The sequence below is a fragment of the Hyla sarda genome, chromosome 2 (genome assembly GCF_029499605.1).
Source record: "Hyla sarda isolate aHylSar1 chromosome 2, aHylSar1.hap1, whole genome shotgun sequence".
Lineage (NCBI taxonomy): Eukaryota > Metazoa > Chordata > Amphibia > Anura > Hylidae > Hyla > Hyla sarda.
In genome coordinates this window covers 90,166,498-90,185,975 of record NC_079190.1, presented here as the reverse complement: position 1 = coordinate 90,185,975, position 19,478 = coordinate 90,166,498, and the positions used below count along the sequence as shown (strand labels likewise).

Below are 19,478 nucleotides of genomic sequence, written 5' to 3'. Positions count from 1 at the left end.
TGCAAATATTCGCGAATATCAGCACTTTCAGGAGAGGACACTGATCCCTCCCTTCTTTTAGGTCAAAGATATAATTGTGCATGTGCACTATGCGAATTTCATTCCAAATTTTTGCATGGAAAAAATAAGAGAACGTACACAGCGAATATGCAAATTTCACGAACATATATTCGCGAAATATCACAAATTTGAATATGGCCCCTACCGCCCGTCACTATCCATAACATCTGCCCTTGGAAGGTGTCAGCATAGCCCCACATGTATAATACAGTGGACCTGTCCCACCAGAATCGTCAGGTTCAGCCGACCTTGCTCTAGTGTGTAGTGGAAACTGAAAATAATAATTTCTAGATTTCATTAGTAAAAGATCAACAAAATCAGGTAGCAGAACTGACAAAGCTGCTTCCTTAACCAAATCCAGGGCTTATAGGATGCAGATGTGAGGATCATAAAATGCAATGTTTTAAAGTGTACCTGTCCTCAACAAAAACTTTTTATATAATGTAGATAATACCATTATATGTATATTTGTAATATACATTGGTTAAAAAATGTGTATATTTATGTCCCTGCAGCTATTGCATGTGTGTCTCCATGAGGAGACCAAATACAGGAAGTGAGGGTGGACAAGTAGAGCTCTGTACACTAAGAAAAAGCAGGACAGTGAGCACTGAGGCTCTATAACATGTTCCCGGCTCATACATCAGGATGATTGACAAGCCAGGAGTCTGCACAGAGCCCTGCTTGTCCTACCCTCACTTCCTGTTTTTGGACTCCTCATAGAGACACATAGACAATAGCTGCAGGGAAAGGATTTTTTCACCCAAAAATATACACAATTTTTAACCAACGTATATTACAAATATACATATTACAGTATTATCTACATTATATCAAAAGTTTTTGTTGACGACAGGTACACTTTAATAGAACAAAGTGTTACTTTGGTAGATCGAGAACACAAGTTAGCTCCAAGAACTAAGAGTTAGTACCTCATAATTCCAGCTCCCAGGTATTTCAATAACAGATAAGGGGCTGTCTATCATAATCTTCCCAGTCACCAACATCTCGCAGTTTCGTCCGCGCCTCTGCCATATTACAACTCTCGTGATTAGGGATGATGAATCGAGCGCCACAGTCTCATTCATCTCCTCTATTTTTCCCATTGCTAATTGTCTTAATCATTGAAGTGGCCCAAGTACCCACCCTGCGAATAGAGGTAATGTAATTTACTACATCAGTCATTTCAACAAATTGTTCAGAAAAAAATAATGGTCCCTAAAAAAAAAAGAAGAGATCAATTCGAGCAGGACCAGGGGCAATGCACTCTATGGGCTTCACTGGAAATGAGAGAAATAATTCAATTACGTCCCCTACAGCCTCATTACACAAAATCATGTTAAGAAGTGTAGGAGAGGCAGGCTGCAGATATACAGTATACACCCACCCTCAATTGTCACCCCCCTCCTTAAATAGGACTCTGGAGCAAAGACACATGCTGGAGACCTGTTGCTTCTTAGTAGTCGGCAGAGAAGGACCTACTGGACACAATGTGGTGGAGGTTTTCATCATTCTCAAAGCAGGTGAAGAAACACCCTGGAGTAAGTCCTGCTTTTCTTTGCATTATCTTACCTTTAAGTAATTTTACCTGTATTGCCTTGTAACGTGTAGCAGGAGTTACAAGCAAATGTGTAGTAGAAGTTTCTTTTAAGTATTTGTGGTGACAAGTTATCATATCCACTGTATACTACAGTGTTTCCCAACCAGCGTGCCTCCAGCTGTTCAAAATTACAACTCCCAGCATGCCCGGACAGCCGAAGGCTGTCCGGGCATGCTGGGAGTTGTAGTTTTGCAACAGCTGGAGGCACGCTGGTTGGGAAACACTGGTTTACTAATATGGAGTATATGAGATTAAAGAGGTGTATTATGGGGGTATTCATGAAAAGTGGAGTAGGTGAACATGGTTTTACTCCTTTAAAGGGGTACTCCAGGAAAAAACTTATATATATATATATATATATATATATATATATATATATCAATTGGCTCCAGAAAGTTAAACATATTTGTAAATTACTTCTACTAAAAAATCTTAATCCTTTCAATAATTATCAGCTGCTGAAGTTGAGTTGTTGTTTTTTTTGTCTGGCAACAGTTCTCTCTGCTGACCTCTCTGCTTGTCTCGGGAACTGCACAGATTAGAAGAGATTTGCTATGGGGATTTGCTTCTAAACTGGACAGGTGTCATTAGAGAGAACTTAGACAGAAAAGAACAACTCAACTTCAGCAGCTCATAAGTACAGAAAGGATTAAGATTTTTTAATAGAAGTCATTTACAAATCTGTTTAACTTTCTGGAGCCAGTTGATGTATAAAAAATTTTTTTTTTTCCTGAATAACCCCTTTAATTTATGTGGCGGAAACTGCGTACCTGCACAAAATTCATTACATGGTGCAGGGCAAGTGATAAATCTGGTGCTGATCACAATTATGACATCAGTACTCCACTTTGTATGGTGTTTTTATGTGACTTTTTTTGCAACCTTTTTAACTCGTGAAACAATTATGCAACTTTTTAATAATGCTGTCCGTCCACAGTTTGTTTGTATGCTATTTTTTTTTTTTTTTTGGTGATTTGCGCCCTTTTGGGTCCTATGCGACTTTTTCAAAAGTCACAGTTTCATAAATCCCTGATCACTGCAAAAAGTCAACTTAAAAAAAAAAAAAAGCATGTAAATGAAAAGTGGCATAAACAGTCACAAAAATTGTACTGTGCCAAAATATTGCAACAAATGTACCCAAATTTACTGTTACTTCTTTAGATGTTCCTTATAAATGAAAGGTCCTCACATCGATAGGTGGACTTTCATCATACCAGCTAAATCATAATATAATGACAGATACACAGGGTTGTCACATCCTAATTCTTTAGGACTGCGTTTTCCAAACAGTGTGCCTCCAGCTGTTGCAAAACTTCATTAGACCACCTAGATTATAAATGGAAAGGAGAAGACCAGCTCACCCTGCCCTGGACAGATGGAGCACGGATCCAGGTGCCGGACGACACCGGTAAACAGGAAAACAAATAAATATATAGAATCCAGCTCTTGTGCAAATAAAATCCAAGATTTATTCCAATAAGACAACACAGGAAGTTACGCGTTTCAAGCGCAGAAATCGCTCTTAGTCATACCAAGACCAAGAGTGCTTTCTGGGCTTGAAACGCGTAACTTCCTGTGTTGTCTTATTGGAATAAATCTTGGATTTTATTTGCACAAGAGCTGGATTATACATATTTATTTATTTTCCCATCTAGATTATAGAAACATCTCTGTACAGACCACAATATAATGCAATGACAGATGCACGAGGGTTGCCACATACTAATTCTTTAGGACAGTGTTTTTTAAACAGTGTGCCTCCAGCTGTTGCAAAAGTACAACTCCCAGCATGCCCAGACAGACAAAGTCTGTCTGGGCATTCTGGGAGTTGTAGTTTTGCAACAGCTGGAGACGCACTGTTTTTAAAACACTGCTTTAGGATTATAGAGCATATACATTGTTTTATAGTTGATGTAAGCAAGCATCAATATGCCATTCTTCACTTGTTGGATAACCCCAGATCCCCTTTCCCAAATGTATTGGATGAATTGAATGATAACTCTGAAGATACTATTCTGGACCAGACTTAGAGACCTCAATGAATGTGACGCTATGAACGATTTGTCTTGTTGGTATGATCCAAGGGGTTTGCTGTAGGCTGTAACCTGTACTAATTGACTAAACACAGCTTCAAATCTGCAGCTTCAAATTCTGCACATCAAATATATGCAGGATACTGTACGTGTGAATGCAACCGTAGGGTTAGTTCACACCTACAGGATCTGCTGCATATTTTGTGCGGCTGATTTTGCTACTCATTAACTTCAATGGGAAGCAAAATCAGCTACTCAAAATCTGCAGCAAAAATCTGCAGCAGATCCTGTACGTGTGAACTAACCCTAGGGGTGCATTCACACATACAGTATCCTGCACAGATTAGAAGCTGTGTTCAGTCATTTAGTTTACATTGAAATCTGCAGCAGAAAATCCTGCGCATCAACTCCTGCGCAGGATACTGTACGTGTGAACACACCCTAAGGGTATGTTCAGACCGGCAGATCCACAGCGTATTTTTATCTGCGGATCCGCCGACGATGGACCCCCTAGTTGGTGCCTCAGATGTGCCTGCTCGGAGCGGCAATAAGGCACTACGAGCAGACACACTGCTGCGATGTGCAAGTCGCCGCGTGCATGCGCAGTGTACTCACACACATCGCGGCCGCTCCCTCTGCTCCCTGAGATAGGCAGTAAGCAGCCACAACATGTGAGAGTATACTGCGCATACGCGCTGCAACTCGCGCATCACACTCGTAGCGGCACATCTGAGGCACCAACTAGGAGTCCATCATCGGCGGATCCACAGCATAAATTACGATGTGAATCCGCCCCTCTGAACGTACTCTGTGCGTATGTGTGTATTTTTGCTGTAGATCTGCTGCAGATTTGCTGCTGCAGATTTTGCTGCCCATTGACTTCAATGGGCAACAAAATCTTCTGAAGCAAATCTGCAGCAGAAAATATGCACGTGTGAACGCACTATAAGGGTGCATTCACACGGGCGTATTTGTCAGCGGATCCGCTGACAAAGGCCCCTAAAGGGTTGCCCTCTTTGTGCCTGCTAATAGCGGCAATCCGCCACTACCAGCAGACACACTGTGAAGTGCGAGTCGCAGTGTATCTGCACATCCCGCACATCGCGGCCGCTCCCCCGGCTCCCTAAGCTACACAGAGAGCGGCCGCGATGTGTGCGTGTACACTGCAGGGTAACTCGCACATCGCAGTTGCGGACCCGCTGACATATATGCCCGTATGAATGCACCCTAAGGGTCTATTCACACGTACAGTATTCTGTGCAGATTTGATGCACAGGATTTCAAGCTGTGTCCAGTTATTCAGTTTACATTGAGATCTGCAGCAGAAAATCCTGCGCATCAAATCTGCGCAGAATACTGTACATGCATCATGCACACACACAACATACTTTACACATTACATACTGTACATGCATGCATCATACACACACAACACACTGTACACATTACATACTGTACATGCATCATACACACACATACTGTACACATTACATACTGTACATGTATCATACACACACTGTACACATTACAAACTGTACATGCATCATACACACACACTGTACACATTACATACTATACATGCATTATACACACACATACTGTACACATTACATACTGTACATGCATCATACACACACATACTGTACACATTACATACTGTACATGCATCATATACGCACACATACTGTACACATTACATACTGTACATGCATCATATACACACATACTGTACACATTACATACTGTACAGTACATGCATCATACACACACACACACACACTGTACACATTACATACTATACATGCTTCATACGCACACAGATAGAATAGATCAGTGTTTCCCAACCAGGATGCCTACAGAGGTTGCAAAACTACAATTCCCAGCATGCCCAGACTTTGGCTGTCTGGGCATGCTGGGATTTGTAGTTTTGCAACAACTACAGAAGTAACACACACACAGGCACAGTACATAGACATACACACACACACACACATATATATATATATATATATATATATATATATATATATATATATCCACACACACATGCTTATACACTTATATTTATATAAATGCAGGGACACTAACTGTAGTCAGGCCCCATGTTGTACAGCCTCTGCGGTCTCCTTTCCTCACAGCTCTGTGCTCTCTCCTCCCCCCTCCCCCTCCTCCTGCTCAGACGGCTGAAGGCTGAGAGAAGAGTGCGGGCTGAGGGAAGATACCAAGTGCAGCGGGGGGTGGGGAGAGAGTGATTGTGGTGAGGTGAGAAGAACTCCAAAGCTGCAAATTAGTTTATTTAAAAAAATGTCAGACATTCGGGGGCCCTCTTGTTTGACTGGGTGCCTGGGGCCCAGAGCTCAAACTCCAAGAGCAGGATTGTTGATTGCTTCAGGACGGGCAAGCACTGGCTGTGCTCGGGGACCCCCAGCCAGCTTGGGGCCCCAAGCAATTGCTTGGTTTGCCTGTCCTGTAGCGACGGGCTTGTATGTCTGAAACACAAACTGTCTGATTTGCCCATAATAACCAATCACAGCTCAAATTGTTTATCTTAATGAGCTCTGGGAATATCAAAGCTGAGCTCTGATTGGTTTGCTATGGGCTAGTCTCAGTCATATTGGTAAATCTGGACCATAGAATGAACCTCTGGGAGACCCATTTATAGAGGTAAAATGGGGCATCTAATATTGGAGGCATCTGGACAAGATTAAATAAAGAGATAACTGTGCATATATATAGCTTCCTATATTTATAGGGGTTGTCTAGGATCCGAAAAAAACTGTTTTAAGTTTTGTTAAAACAGCACCTTGTCAACAGCTTGTGTGTACTACTACAGCTCAGTCCAATTCACTTCAATGGAGCTGAGCTGCAATACCAGTAACAACCTGTGGACAGGAGTGGTGCTGTTTTTTTTGTTTTTTTTTTAATCCTGGGCAACCCCTTTAAAGTAAATCCTGTCACTATGCAATTTCTGCCCAATCCACAGGCATCATGTTACAGAGAAGAAAGCTTGGCAGATTGTTTTATAGTTTTATTGGAAAAGTTCCAGGATAACAAGATAACAGGATGACTCAGTGAATGACAACCTTTTCTGTATACATATGTGGTGGATCAGAGGGATGTTGTAAGAGTGGCTTGGTCTGATAAGAATAGTAATTCCTGATATGTCACATGGCTAAGTCGCACAACCCATAGTTTCTTGAAAAATGGTAAATAGGACTGCACAGAGCCCTGCTTGCCCTCAGAGTACAGAGCCCTGTGTGGTGGCCCGGTACCGTAATACATACCGTACCTAGTATAGAGTTCCCCAAAGTCAGAGTAACTATGCTCAGGTAGGGTCCCTCAGGTGGGACAGCCCCAGTCGCCTCTCCTTAAGTCTAATTCTTGAATGCTGATAACTGTATATATGCAATAATAGTATATATCTAGGATAATGCATAGTACTTACCTTGTTTAGCGTCGCAGGACCTTCGGTCATGTGACCATGTTAATATCCTCTATGGTATGTTGGAGGATCTTAGGAGGTCCTTGGGTCACGTGTTACCCGCAAATCTTTGTAATGGTGATTGACATCAGTAATGGACCAATTCGCACTAGTCCAGCCCCTGCACATATAAGGGAGCTGTAGCCAATTATCGCTTTCTTGGGTTGCTGCTCTCGTGGATGCTGGACTAGCAGGATGGATATGCGCAACTTTCAAAGACACGCTAGGCCTGGAAAACCTACCGGCCTCAGCAGAACTAAAACCGTGAGTTCTAATCTACCCCACACTAAAGCTAGCATGACTACTGGACCGAAACTAAATCCCAAAAATCCAGTGGCACTGCGCCTAATACTTAAAGACTCTAACTTGCTTAAGTCCCAACCTTTGTCAATCTCCAAAGAAAGCAGTTGTATGCATAGAGACTGTTCAGTTTATGAGGCTTGCAGAAAAACTTCAGTAAAAGTTATACCTGTTTCAGAAAACTCTCCGGTTGTGGACATTCTATTATTATCTACCTCCCTATCGCTCTTGGGAAGGGTGGCGGTAGGACAAGCATTACTGAGGAGCCCTCACCCTGGCATCATGAATAGCAAGGGTTAACAAGCATCCTTTAATTACCGCACACTCCCCATACCCTACATCCTCCAGGCTATCACACCTGCTTGTCCTCAGTGTACAGAGCCCTGCTTGTCCTCGGTGTAAAGAGCCATGCTTATCCTCATTGCACAGAGCCCTGCTTGTCCTCAGTGCACAGAGCCCTGCTTGACCTCAGTGCACAGAGCCCTGCTTGACCTCAGTGTACAGAGCCCTGCTTGTCCTCACTGCACAGAGCCCTGCTTGTCCTCACTGCACAGAGCCCTGCTTGTCCTCAGTGTGCACAGAGCCCTGCTTGTCCTCAGTGTGCACAGAGCCCTGCTTGTCCTCAGTGTGCACAGAGCCCTGCTTGTTTTCAGTGCACAGAGCCCTGCTTGTCCTCACTGCACAGAGCCCTGCTTGTCCTCAGTGTACAGACCCCTGCTTGTCCTCAGTGTATAGAGCCCTGCTTGTCCTCAGTGTATAGAGCCCTGCTTGTCCTCAGTGCACAGATCCCTGTTTGTCCTCAGTGTAAAAGCAAAAAAAAGACCCCCAAAATTTGTAACACAATTTCTCCTGAGTATGGAAATACCCCATATGTGGACATAAAATGTTCTGCGGACGCACAAGGCTCAGGAGTGAGAGCGCACTATGTACATTTGAGGCCTAAATTGATGATTTGCACAGGGGTGGCTAATTTTACAGTGGTTCTGACATAAACGCAAAAAATTAAATACCCACATGTGACCCCATTTTGGAAACTACACCCCTCATGGAATGGTGCGTTCACAGTGAGAAATTCAAGAGGAATTTACTCAAGTAATTCCTCTTGAATTCTCCGCTCCAAATTAATTCACATCTCCTCTGCACATTGACTTTAATGTTTTTTCCGCTGTCCTGTTCACACTGTGTAAATTCTGCTAGCGGAATTCCGAAGCTGAATTCCGTTCCACTTGAAGAAAGAGCATGTTCATTCTTCAAGCGGAATCCGCTAGCAGAAATAAATAGAAGTCAATGGTAAAAAAAAATTCCGCCCGTATCGTTTTTGCTCGGAATTTGCACGAAAATGTCTGAAAAACCCTTCACTTCTTTCTACCCCATTTCTGTGCGCAATTCAGTGTGAATTCTGTGCAAATTGTGTGCGAATTTCGCGAGAAAATAAAAATTATTTTTGCCATGTAAATTTTTCAGCGTGAATTCCTCTTAATTTGCTCAGTGTGAACGCACCCTAACAAGGGGTATAGTGAGCCTTAACACCCCACAGGTGTTTGACAAATTTTCATTAAAGTTGGATGTGAAAATGAAAAAAAAAAAATTTCACTAAAATGCTGGTGTTACCCAAAATTTTTCATTTTCACAAGGGAAAATAGGAAAAAAGCCCCCTAAAATTTGTAACCCCATTTCTTCTGAGTAAGAACATACCCCATATGTGGATGTAAAGTGCTCTGCGGGCGAACTACAATGCTCAGAAGAGAAGGAGCGACATTGGGATTTTGAATAGAAAATTTGTCCGGAATCGAAGGCCATGTGTGCTTACAATACATAGTGCTAGAACCCCCCCCCCCGCATGTGACCCCATTTTGGAAACTACACCCCTCACGTAATGTAATAAGGGGTGCAGTGAGCATTTACACCCCACAGGTGTCTGACAGATTTTTGGAACAGTAATCTGTGAAAATGAAAAATTTTATTTTTCATTTTCACAGCCCACTGTTCCAAAGAACTGTGAAACGCCAGTGGTGTGTAAATACTCAGACATGCCCCCCAAAAACCATTTCAGCAAAATTTGCTTTCCAAAAGCTAAATGTGACTCCTTTTCTTCTGAGCATTGTAGTTCACCCGCAGAGCATTTTACGTCCTAACATGGGGTATTTATATACTCAGAAGAGATGGGGTTACACATTTTGGGGGACATTTTCTCCCATAACCCTTTGATAAAATTGTAAATTTGGGGAAAAAACTGCACTGTAGTGAAATTTTTTATTTTTTCATTTACACATCCGAATTTAACGAAAGGTCGTCAAACACCTGTGGGGTGTTAAGGCTCACTAGACCCCTTGTTATGTGCCTTGAGGGGTGTAGTTTCCAAAATGGTATGCCATGTGTGGTTCTCTGCTAAAGTGACATGCCCCCCAAAAACCCTTTCAGCAAAATTCACTATCCAAAATCCCATTGTCGCTCCTTCCCCTCTGAGCCCTCTACTGCCCCCCCCCCAGAACACTTGACATACACATATGAGGTATTTCGAGAGAAATTGGGTTACAAATTTTGGGGGGTATTTTCTCCTTTACTTTGCTGCTATTCCTGTGAAACACCTAAAGGGTTAACACACTTACTGAATGTCATTTTGAATACTTTGAGGGGAGCAGTTTTTATAATAGGGTCCTTTATGGGATATTTTTTAATAAGAAAGCCCTTCAAATCCACTTCAAAACTGAACTGGTCCCTGAAAAATTCCAATTTTGAAAATTTTGTGGAAAATTGCTGCTGAACTTTGAAGCCCTCTGATGTTGTCCAAAAGTAAAAACTTGTCAACTTTATGATGAAAATATAAAGTAGACAAATTGTATATGTGAATCAAATTATTATTTATTTGGAATATGTTTTCCTTACAAGCAGAGAGCTTCAAGGTTAGAAAAATGCAAAATTTTCAATTTTTTCAATTTTTTTTTGAATTTTTCACCAAGAAATTATTCAAGTATTTACCCCTAACATAAAGTAGAATATGTCCCGAAAAAACAGTCTCGGAATCGGAATGAAAGGTAAAAGCAACCCAGAGTTATTAATGTTTAAAGTGACAGTGGTCAAATGTGCAAAAAATGGCCGGGTCCTTAAGGTGAAAATGGGCTGGGTCCTTAAGGGGTTAAAAACACATTTCACTGTCCAGTAAACCTTATTTTTACTTCAGTCACCCTACTATGTTAGGCATAGCAGCTGGTACAGTTCTGGGCCACCACACACACTTATACACAAATAGCTGTCTATCACTGAGTAGGATCTCATGACTACTTATTCCAGAATGAGCTGAAATTTTTTAATGAATAAATTCATAAACCTTTTCCCATAAATAGTATATACCAAACTACTCCACTCCTTCTGCTCTATCTCACGATGCCTGCAGATTAGACAGAATGTGACAGGTTCCTTTTAAGTCCTCGGCAGTTATGAAAAACATGTGTGAACATGCCATAAAACCCTCTAGTATACCTGTAATGGGCACCTACAATATTTAGCTTTGCATCATAATTTGTTAAACCCATAGGTGTAAAATATTTTACTTTTTGGTTTTCTTCCTTTTACCTATCCCTCACTATACTTTAATTATATTTAAAAGTTGTATTTTAATGGGATTTTTATTCATATCAGATACATAGTTGAATATAAAAAAGTTAGTTATAGTATAAAAGTTATGTATTAACAGAATATTAATAAAGTAAATATAATGATATGGATCCTTACTAGATGCATCACGGTATAATTCTAAATGTTGTCCTTCTCTTTCATCCCATAATATACTGTGCTGCTATTTTTCCATGTGCATCATTGTTGGTGTGAATGGAATGTGTATATGTTTAAAGAAGATGAAAGTAAACCTTTATATGTGCTTATGTGCTTGGGAATGCTTATGTTTGACTCCACTGGGTGAAAGGTCTATCATTTGGAGGATATCCAGAAGGAAAGTACTCTTCCCAGGACCTCTCTTCCCACTAGATACATCCCTGAGTATTCCCACTAATCTCATCAAGTCACTGAGAGCTATTGCTGAATAACCACCTCCTGTGTCTTGTCTCGGTATAAGGATCTTAATAAGATTCCTCGGTTCTACAGCCCATTCATAAAGACATTACACTGCAACTGAAGTGCTGCGGAATGTGGATCCTATATTCTCAGTTTTCTAGCTCTATAATAGAGTGTATTCTACTCAGTCTGCAATCTGGTGGAATCCTTGCTACTTGAATTAACTAAATACTAATAATGGAGTGAATATAAATTACCGTTGTTACCTTTTATTTTACCATGCACTACGTCACTGGTTCCCAAACTTTTTCACACTAAGAGTCATAAACTACACTACACTAAGGAACCCCAACCTACTGTCCATTTATTATATATTGTGTCCGCATTTGTTTTGTTTTCATTAACATGACTTAAAGGGGTACTCCGCCCCTAGACATCTTATCTCCTATCCAAAGGATAGGGGATAAGATGTTTGATCGTGGGGGTCCTGTCGCTGGGAACCCCCGTGATCTTGATTGCAGCACCCCAGACATTCAGTGCACGGAGCGAACTTCGCTCCATGCCGGATGACTGGCGGAGTCTCGTGATGTCATGGTTATGCCCCACTCGTGACATCACGGCCATGCCCCCTCAATGCAAGTCTATGGGAGGGGGCGTGACAAGACGTCTAGGAGCGGAGTACCCCTTTAAGTAAAGTAACATCACAATAATAATAGACACAGCAATGTCACAGATCATGGCTGAAGAGGAGGACCACAGTGAAGTTACAGCAAGAGAGCACAGAGTACATAGAAAGGTATCACATACTATTGCAACAAATGACCATCAGGCCAAATACCTTTACTAACTTATGTACCCCAAATAAGTTATTTATCTATATCCCAAATTGTTCATAATTCAGTCTGTTTAGTAAACAAAAATATCTATAAAAGTTACATTTTAGGCTCCTTTCACACTATGAGCATTCATCCGTTATAAAATATCTGTTTTCTGTGTAAAAACGGATGGACAGGGTGGGCCATTTATATGGATACACCTTAATAAAATGGGAATGGTTGGTGATATTAACTTCCTGTTTGTGACACATTAGTATATGTGAGGGGGAAACTTCAAGATGGGTGGTGACCATGGCGGCCATTTTGAGGTCGGCCATTTTGAATCCACATTTTTCTTAATAGGAAGAGGGTCATGTGACACATCAAACTTATTGGGAATTTCACAAGAAAAACAATGATGTGCTTGGTTTTGACGTAACTTTATTCTTTCATGAGTTATTTACAAGTTTCTGACCACTTATAAAATGTGTTCAATGTGCTGCCCATTGTGTTGGATTATCAATGCAACCCTCTTCTCCCACTCTTCACACACTGATAGCAACACCGCAGGAGAAATGCTAGTACAGACTTCCAGTATCCGTATACACTGCTATATACTACTATATACACTGCAGGAGAAATGCTAGCACAGGCTTCCAGTATCCGTAGTTTCAGGTGCTGCAGAATGGGCAAAACAAAAATTGGAACAGGACCCTCAGTTTAGGCAGAAGATTTTGTTCAGTGATGAGGCAAACTTTAATGTTAATGGTGAAGTTAACAAACAAAACCACCGCTATTGGTCTGACACTAACCCACATTGGATAGATCCCTCCAAGACTGTTGGAACACAAATATTGATGGTATGGTGTGGTATATGGGGTACAAAGATAGTGGGGTCATTTTTCATCAATGGAAACCTCAAGGCCACTGGATAAAACCAAGCACATCATTGTTTTTCTTGTGAAATTCCCATTAAGTTTGATGTGTCACATGACCCTCTTCCAATTGAAAAAACAAAAGTTGGATTCAAAATGGCCAACTTCAAAATGGCCACCATGGTCACCCCCCATCTTGAAAAGTTTCCCCCTCACATATACTAATGTGCCACAAACAGGAAGTTAATACGACCAACCATTCCCATTTTATTAAGGTGTATCCATATAAATGGCCCACCCTGTATTATAACTGATGAAATAACGGGCGCTAACGGCTGAAGAATGTCTGTCAAAATAACGTGCATATTCATCCATTAAGACCCATTATAACATCTGTCATGAACGGCTGTTTTAACACCTCTGCCTGCAGACTCCCACAGCCAGGACTACTACTACTCCCATCATGGAACAGACTTGTTTCCATGATGGGAGTAGTAATTACCTGGTAGTGTTGCTCACGAATATTCGCAATTCGAATATTATTCGCGAATATCGCATATTCGCGAATTCGCGAATTTCGCGAATATAGCGCTATATATTCGTAATTACGAATATTCTTTTTTTTTTTTTTTTCACAGTACACATCACAGTGATCATCCCTCTCTGCTTCCAGCTTGTGTGGTGTAAAGAAGGCTCTAATACTACTGTGTGAGACTGGCGTGCGAAAATTCGCATATGCGAAAATTAGCCTATGCTAATTTCCGCATATGCGAATTTTTGCGTATGCTAATTTTGTATATGTTAATATTCACATATGTTAATTTTCGCATACGTGAATTTTCGCATATGCGAAAACAAAACGAGAATATAACGAATATGCGAATATTCGCGAATATATGACGAATATTCGTCCATATATTCGCGAATATTCGCGAATTCGAATATGGCCTATGCCGCTCAACACTATTCCCTGGCTGCGGGAGTTTGCTGGTGGCTGGGGAGGCTACATTAGTGTTTGTACTACTACCCTCATCATGGAACAGAGTCTCTTCCATGATGAGGGTTGCAGTACAGGGGCTGAGGAATTGATAGCACCGGGTCTCACTTCTGAGACCCATGCAATCAGAAGTTATTAAGCAGGGGAGCAGGCGGCATGGTCTGCAACCCTGCAATGTATCATGTGTTTTAACTTTCATTTTTAAATCCCCCGTGGGGAGCCCTGAATGGCCGGTACTGAGGAGCCATTTCGGGCTCTCCGCAGGGTTTTTAAAATGGACATTGGGAGTGGCAGCGGGGGCCATATGTATATTAAAAGCGCTGTGGGGGGCAAGATATATAGCGCTGCAGGGGGGGGGGGAGACATATAGCCTATATATCTAGCCCCCCAGCGCATTTATAATATGCCCCCCACAACGCATTAATAAAGATATGACCCCCGCCAGCGCATTTATATATGTATATCCCCGCAGCGCATTAATAAACATATGACCCCCGCCAGCGCATTTATACATATATACCCCCGCCAGCACATTTATATATATATATATATATATATATATATATATATATATAAATACAAACAAAGAATAAGTCAGCCAGCACTTTAGTTGATACCAAACTATTATATGGACCTGGCCTACAGGTGCACGCTACTAGGCTAGATATACAGCAACAGAAGAATGCAGCAGCACACTGCCAGCACAAGGATATAGGTGAAACATGAAAATGCAGTTAAAACATGGAGAGCTATACAGCTATGGAGTAATAGATGCAAATGTGAAACTATGAAATAGTGAGGCACTTAGCTCGCAAATTTGTCTCCGCCGGCGGTCAAATAGCTTGGACCGTCCCACCGCGATAAGGTAGCCTCCTTGGGACGGACCCTGCACTGTGTATATGCCTCTGTGTGAACAGTTCAGGAAGCATGGCAGGATCTGGAACATCCAAGACACTTTATATACACACCTGATAGAGGTGGGTGGGGTGCAAGGCCAACATGGAGGTAGCCACTCCCCCGTATGTGCAATACAGACAAAGAATAAGTCATCCAGCACTTTAGTTGATACCAAACTATTATATGGACCTGGCCTACAGGTGCACGCTACTAGGCTAGATATACAGCAACAGAAGAATGCAGCAGCACACTGCCAGCACAAGGATATAGGTGAAACATGAAAATGCAGTTAAAACATGGAGAGCTATACAGCTATGGTGTAATAGATGCAAATGTGAAACTATGAAATGGTGAGGCACTTAGCTCGCAAATTTGTCTCCGCCGGCGGTCAAATAGCTTGGACCGTCCCACCGCGATAAGGTAGCCTCCTTGGGACGGACCCTACACTATTTGACCGCCGGCGGAGACAAATTTGCGAGCTAAGTGCCTCACTATTTCATAGTTTCACATTTGCATCTATTACACCATAGCTGTATAGCTCTCCATGTTTTAACTGCATTTTCATGTTTCACCTATATCCTTGTGCTGGCAGTGTGCTGCTGCATTCTTCTGTTGCTGTATATCTAGCCTAGTAGCGTGCACCTGTAGGCCAGGTCCATATAATAGTTTGATATCAACTAAAGTGCTGGCTGACTTATTTTTTGTCTGTATTGCACATACGGGGGAGTGGCTACCTCCATGTTGGCCTTGCACCCCACCCACCTCTATCAGGTGTGTATATAAGGTGTCTTGGATGTTCCAGATCCTGCCATGCTTACTGAACTGTTCACACAGAGGCATATACACAGTGTAGGGTCCGTCCCAAGGAGGCTACCTAATCGCGGTGGGACGGTCCAAGCTATTTGACCGCCGGCGGAGACAAATTTGGGAGCTAAGTGCCTCACTATTTCATAGTTTCACATTTGCATCTATTACACCATTGCTGTATAGCTCTCCATGTTTTAACTGCATTTTCATGTTTCACCTATATCCTTGTGCTGGCAGTGTGCTGCTGCATTCTTCTGTTGCTGTACAAATATAAATATATACCTCCACAGCGCATTAGTAAACATATGACCCCCGCCAGCGCATTTATACATATATACCCCACGCCAGCGCATATATATATATATATATATACCCCTGCAGCGCATTAATAAACATATATTTATACCTATGTGGTGTCCCGGTACTGTACATGTACTGTACCTTGTGTAATAAGTCCCCAAAATCAGAGTTCCTCCGTACTGATAGGATGCTCTTAGTGGGATAACCCCTAGTCGCCTCTTCCTTCTTTAATTTTATGTAAATATTTTATATATTGTATAGTGTAAATGTTGCTTCAAGGACCCTAGGTCACATGATTAATAATTATGTTGTTCTGCTAAGGTTAAGGAACTTCCAAGTCATGTGCTCATGTCACGGGATGTACCACAATGCTTTGTATTAAGACTGATAGGTCTGGGGGGAACCATAAGCTTGAAGCCTGCCCCTTTAGAAATAAGGGTGCTGTTATCCAATCCTCGTGCTCTTGTCTGTCTCTTTCCCTTGTGATATGACAGCGAGCAGAGCTCATTTCTTACCTACAAGACAAATTAGGCCTGAAGCCTACCAGTCCAGAGCCTTACTAAACCGTGAGTCTACTCAATCCAAATTCCGTTTATCCTACGTGACTGCTGGACCTAAACAATACCCCTTTACCCAATTTATCTGCTGCGAAAATATGTAAAGTATGGGGTGAAGCCATGTTATGATTCTCTGGTCCATACAGTACTGTGAGGATAAACCTGCTACCAGAAAAGCGCACAAAGAAAGCAGCCAAAAGGGAACTTAAAGTCACTGCTGTTGTTTGCCGGGGGAATGGAAGTCGGGGCTGCACTGATGATGTCCTTCCAGTCGGCAGCCATTTTGGAGAAGCCCAAGATAAAAGGAGCACTGCACAGCGACCTCTTCAGTCTGCACGAGCAAGAGGAGAGTACAGACATGGCGGAGAGCAGCGTTCCACGTGGTGAGAGTTCAAAGATGGCGCCGGAGCAACAGAAAGTTGTGGTGGTCGCAGCCCAACTATTCCAAGAACTTGCCAACCGTCTGCAGCAGTTATCGCTGAACACGTAGGGGACCTGTGACCTACCCCCATTGCCAGATGATGACGACAGGGACATCAAGAGTGCCATCACCGGTGAGACTGTCCCCTCACCACCGGACATGGGGATCCTGGGCTTTGATCCCGACGGAGGAGTCTTCCATGAGTACCCCGGCGGAAGCCACATTTTCATCCTCCTCCAGCCTAGAGCCAGAAGTACCCCTGTCCCAATTAACCCTGCCGAGTGCACGGCCGCGCTCGCCCCCTCTGCCTAAGTGGGTGTTTGGGGATGAACTCATCCAGTTTATGCACGAGACTGTCCTCCCTGAGCCCGGGAAGCCACTCCACAGAAGGAGAGGGCCTGCAGGAAGGCCAAAATGGCTAAGCTTATGGAACAGCTTAAAGCTCGACATAGGGAACTTTATGCTCCTAAGTCTGTTCATCTCCCCTATGAAGAAAGGGTCCGCCAGCAGCAAAATACCAAAGATCTGGAGGCCTCTACATCCGCATGTGGGACCACCCCCGAGAAGGGGAAACACCGTTAGAGCACCGCCGCGCTACAGTGGCCAAATTCGATAAGGCCAGGGGATATGGTACTCTCCTTGTTTGCTGGACAGGGATTACCATCCTGGTGAGCAGAAGGGCCGTCCAAAGGGAGTATCTTCACAAAAAATACCACTCCCTGGAAGTTGGAGAAATAGTGGAATATACACCAGTCCAGAGTCTAAGGGGTGAGTGGCCTGCAGCGGTCACGAGGCCAAAGAACCCCATGCAGATCCCCTTCAAGTATTTCTCCTCCGATGACTGGGAGGCGGACCCGCATGGACTGAAGCCGAAGAGGTCCATCCCTATTGCCTCCAACGAAAGAGACTTTCTCCCACAACGACCAAATGTCTCCAGATCTGCAAATGTGCCCAGGCCTACTCCTACTGAGGAGGTTTGGCCTAAACTGCGGGCACCAACCACTGTGCCTAGGCCTACTCCGTGCCCGGAGGTTTGGCCTACCCACCAGGCACCTACAAAAGTGCTGCAGCCTACTCCTACTGAGGAGGTTTGGCCGGACCAACCGGCACCAACAAAAACAGCGGCCATTAATTTCATGGTAAACGTAAACCCCACGGTGTCTCAGTCTACCCTGACCAATGTTGCTTGGGACACCACCATCAACCCCGTCAAGGCGTCCTCGTCTCATCCTCAGCCCCAGAGGCACAAGACTGCCACCAAGAGAGGAGGGAGTGTCAGGAGGGGCCTTAATGTTTTTTTTTCCATCTCTGTCTTTATAGACTAATGCAACGTTGAAGAAGGTGCCTAGCAGGATTATGCCTACGGCCAAGAGACTCCAGATCCTTAGGAGATTCTTAAGTGGTAATAGCCGTGTTTTGTGGACTCCTAGCACAGGTGGACTGTTGATCCTTGTGTGCTTGTTTACATGTACATACATATCTGTCTATAAATTAATATAGTGTGTCCCTGCGTGGATAATTTGCACTTCTATCAGGTGAATGCACCTGTCAATTTTTGTGTCCTCCAAGTGTGTGTTTAAAGGTTAAACTAATGTAAATGGTTATTGTACAGGGATTTCAACTCTACACGTGTACACAAAATGTTAAGGGTGTTGTAGTAGCTGTATTCAGGTGGCTCTCTCAGCTCCACTGAGAGTAACATTCATGTCACCCATCGCTAACACCTACTTAGGGAAATCTACCTCTCAGATACCAAGACTGACTTCCAAATAATTTCATGTACACATAGTGCATAGTGCACTTCTCTAGTGTACTTACCTCACACTAATTTCAGTACACAAAATAAATATCTCACACTTCAAGTAACTAGACACAAAGCTTTAGGGACTGTAATTTGTCATTATTCAGTTCCATATCACTGTTTGTACACTAACTTGTTATTTTTCTTTCTACATGTTCAGGATGCTCTTCCTGGCCAGAAGGCGCTCCTGTAAGCCTAAGTGTATACACGTATTCAGTAAGGTAACCTATGTCACGTTTATCTAGGAAGAGTTCTAGGGATAGTGCGTGTAGCCAATGGACTCTAGTAGCTAGGTATTGGTCAGACAGCCTTAGGCAAGCCAGTACACCACCAGTGTGCGTAACAGGTAACTAATGTGGTATAAATAAAAATATAAAGTGAGATTCAAATGTCTTAATATGTAGTAACTCTTAGCTTAGCATACATATTTCTAACAGTTTAGTCAAACCAGAGAATGAAAAAATATAAATAATAATAGTCAATAAATGATAGGATGTATTTCATGTGTAATATTGTCATCTTG

General features: G+C 42.6%; 1 long non-coding RNA gene across 1 annotated transcript in view; it reads left to right on the top strand.

The window, feature by feature from the left end:
- The first annotated feature begins 1,499 nt into the window (after positions 1–1,499).
- LOC130357653 (uncharacterized) overlaps positions 1,500–19,478 on the top strand; it is a 56,309-nt gene continuing 38,330 nt past the window's right edge. The window contains exon 1 of the long non-coding RNA XR_008889210.1: positions 1,500–1,601. This is a non-coding gene — a long non-coding RNA (uncharacterized LOC130357653). The remainder of the gene's footprint in view (positions 1,602–19,478) is intronic.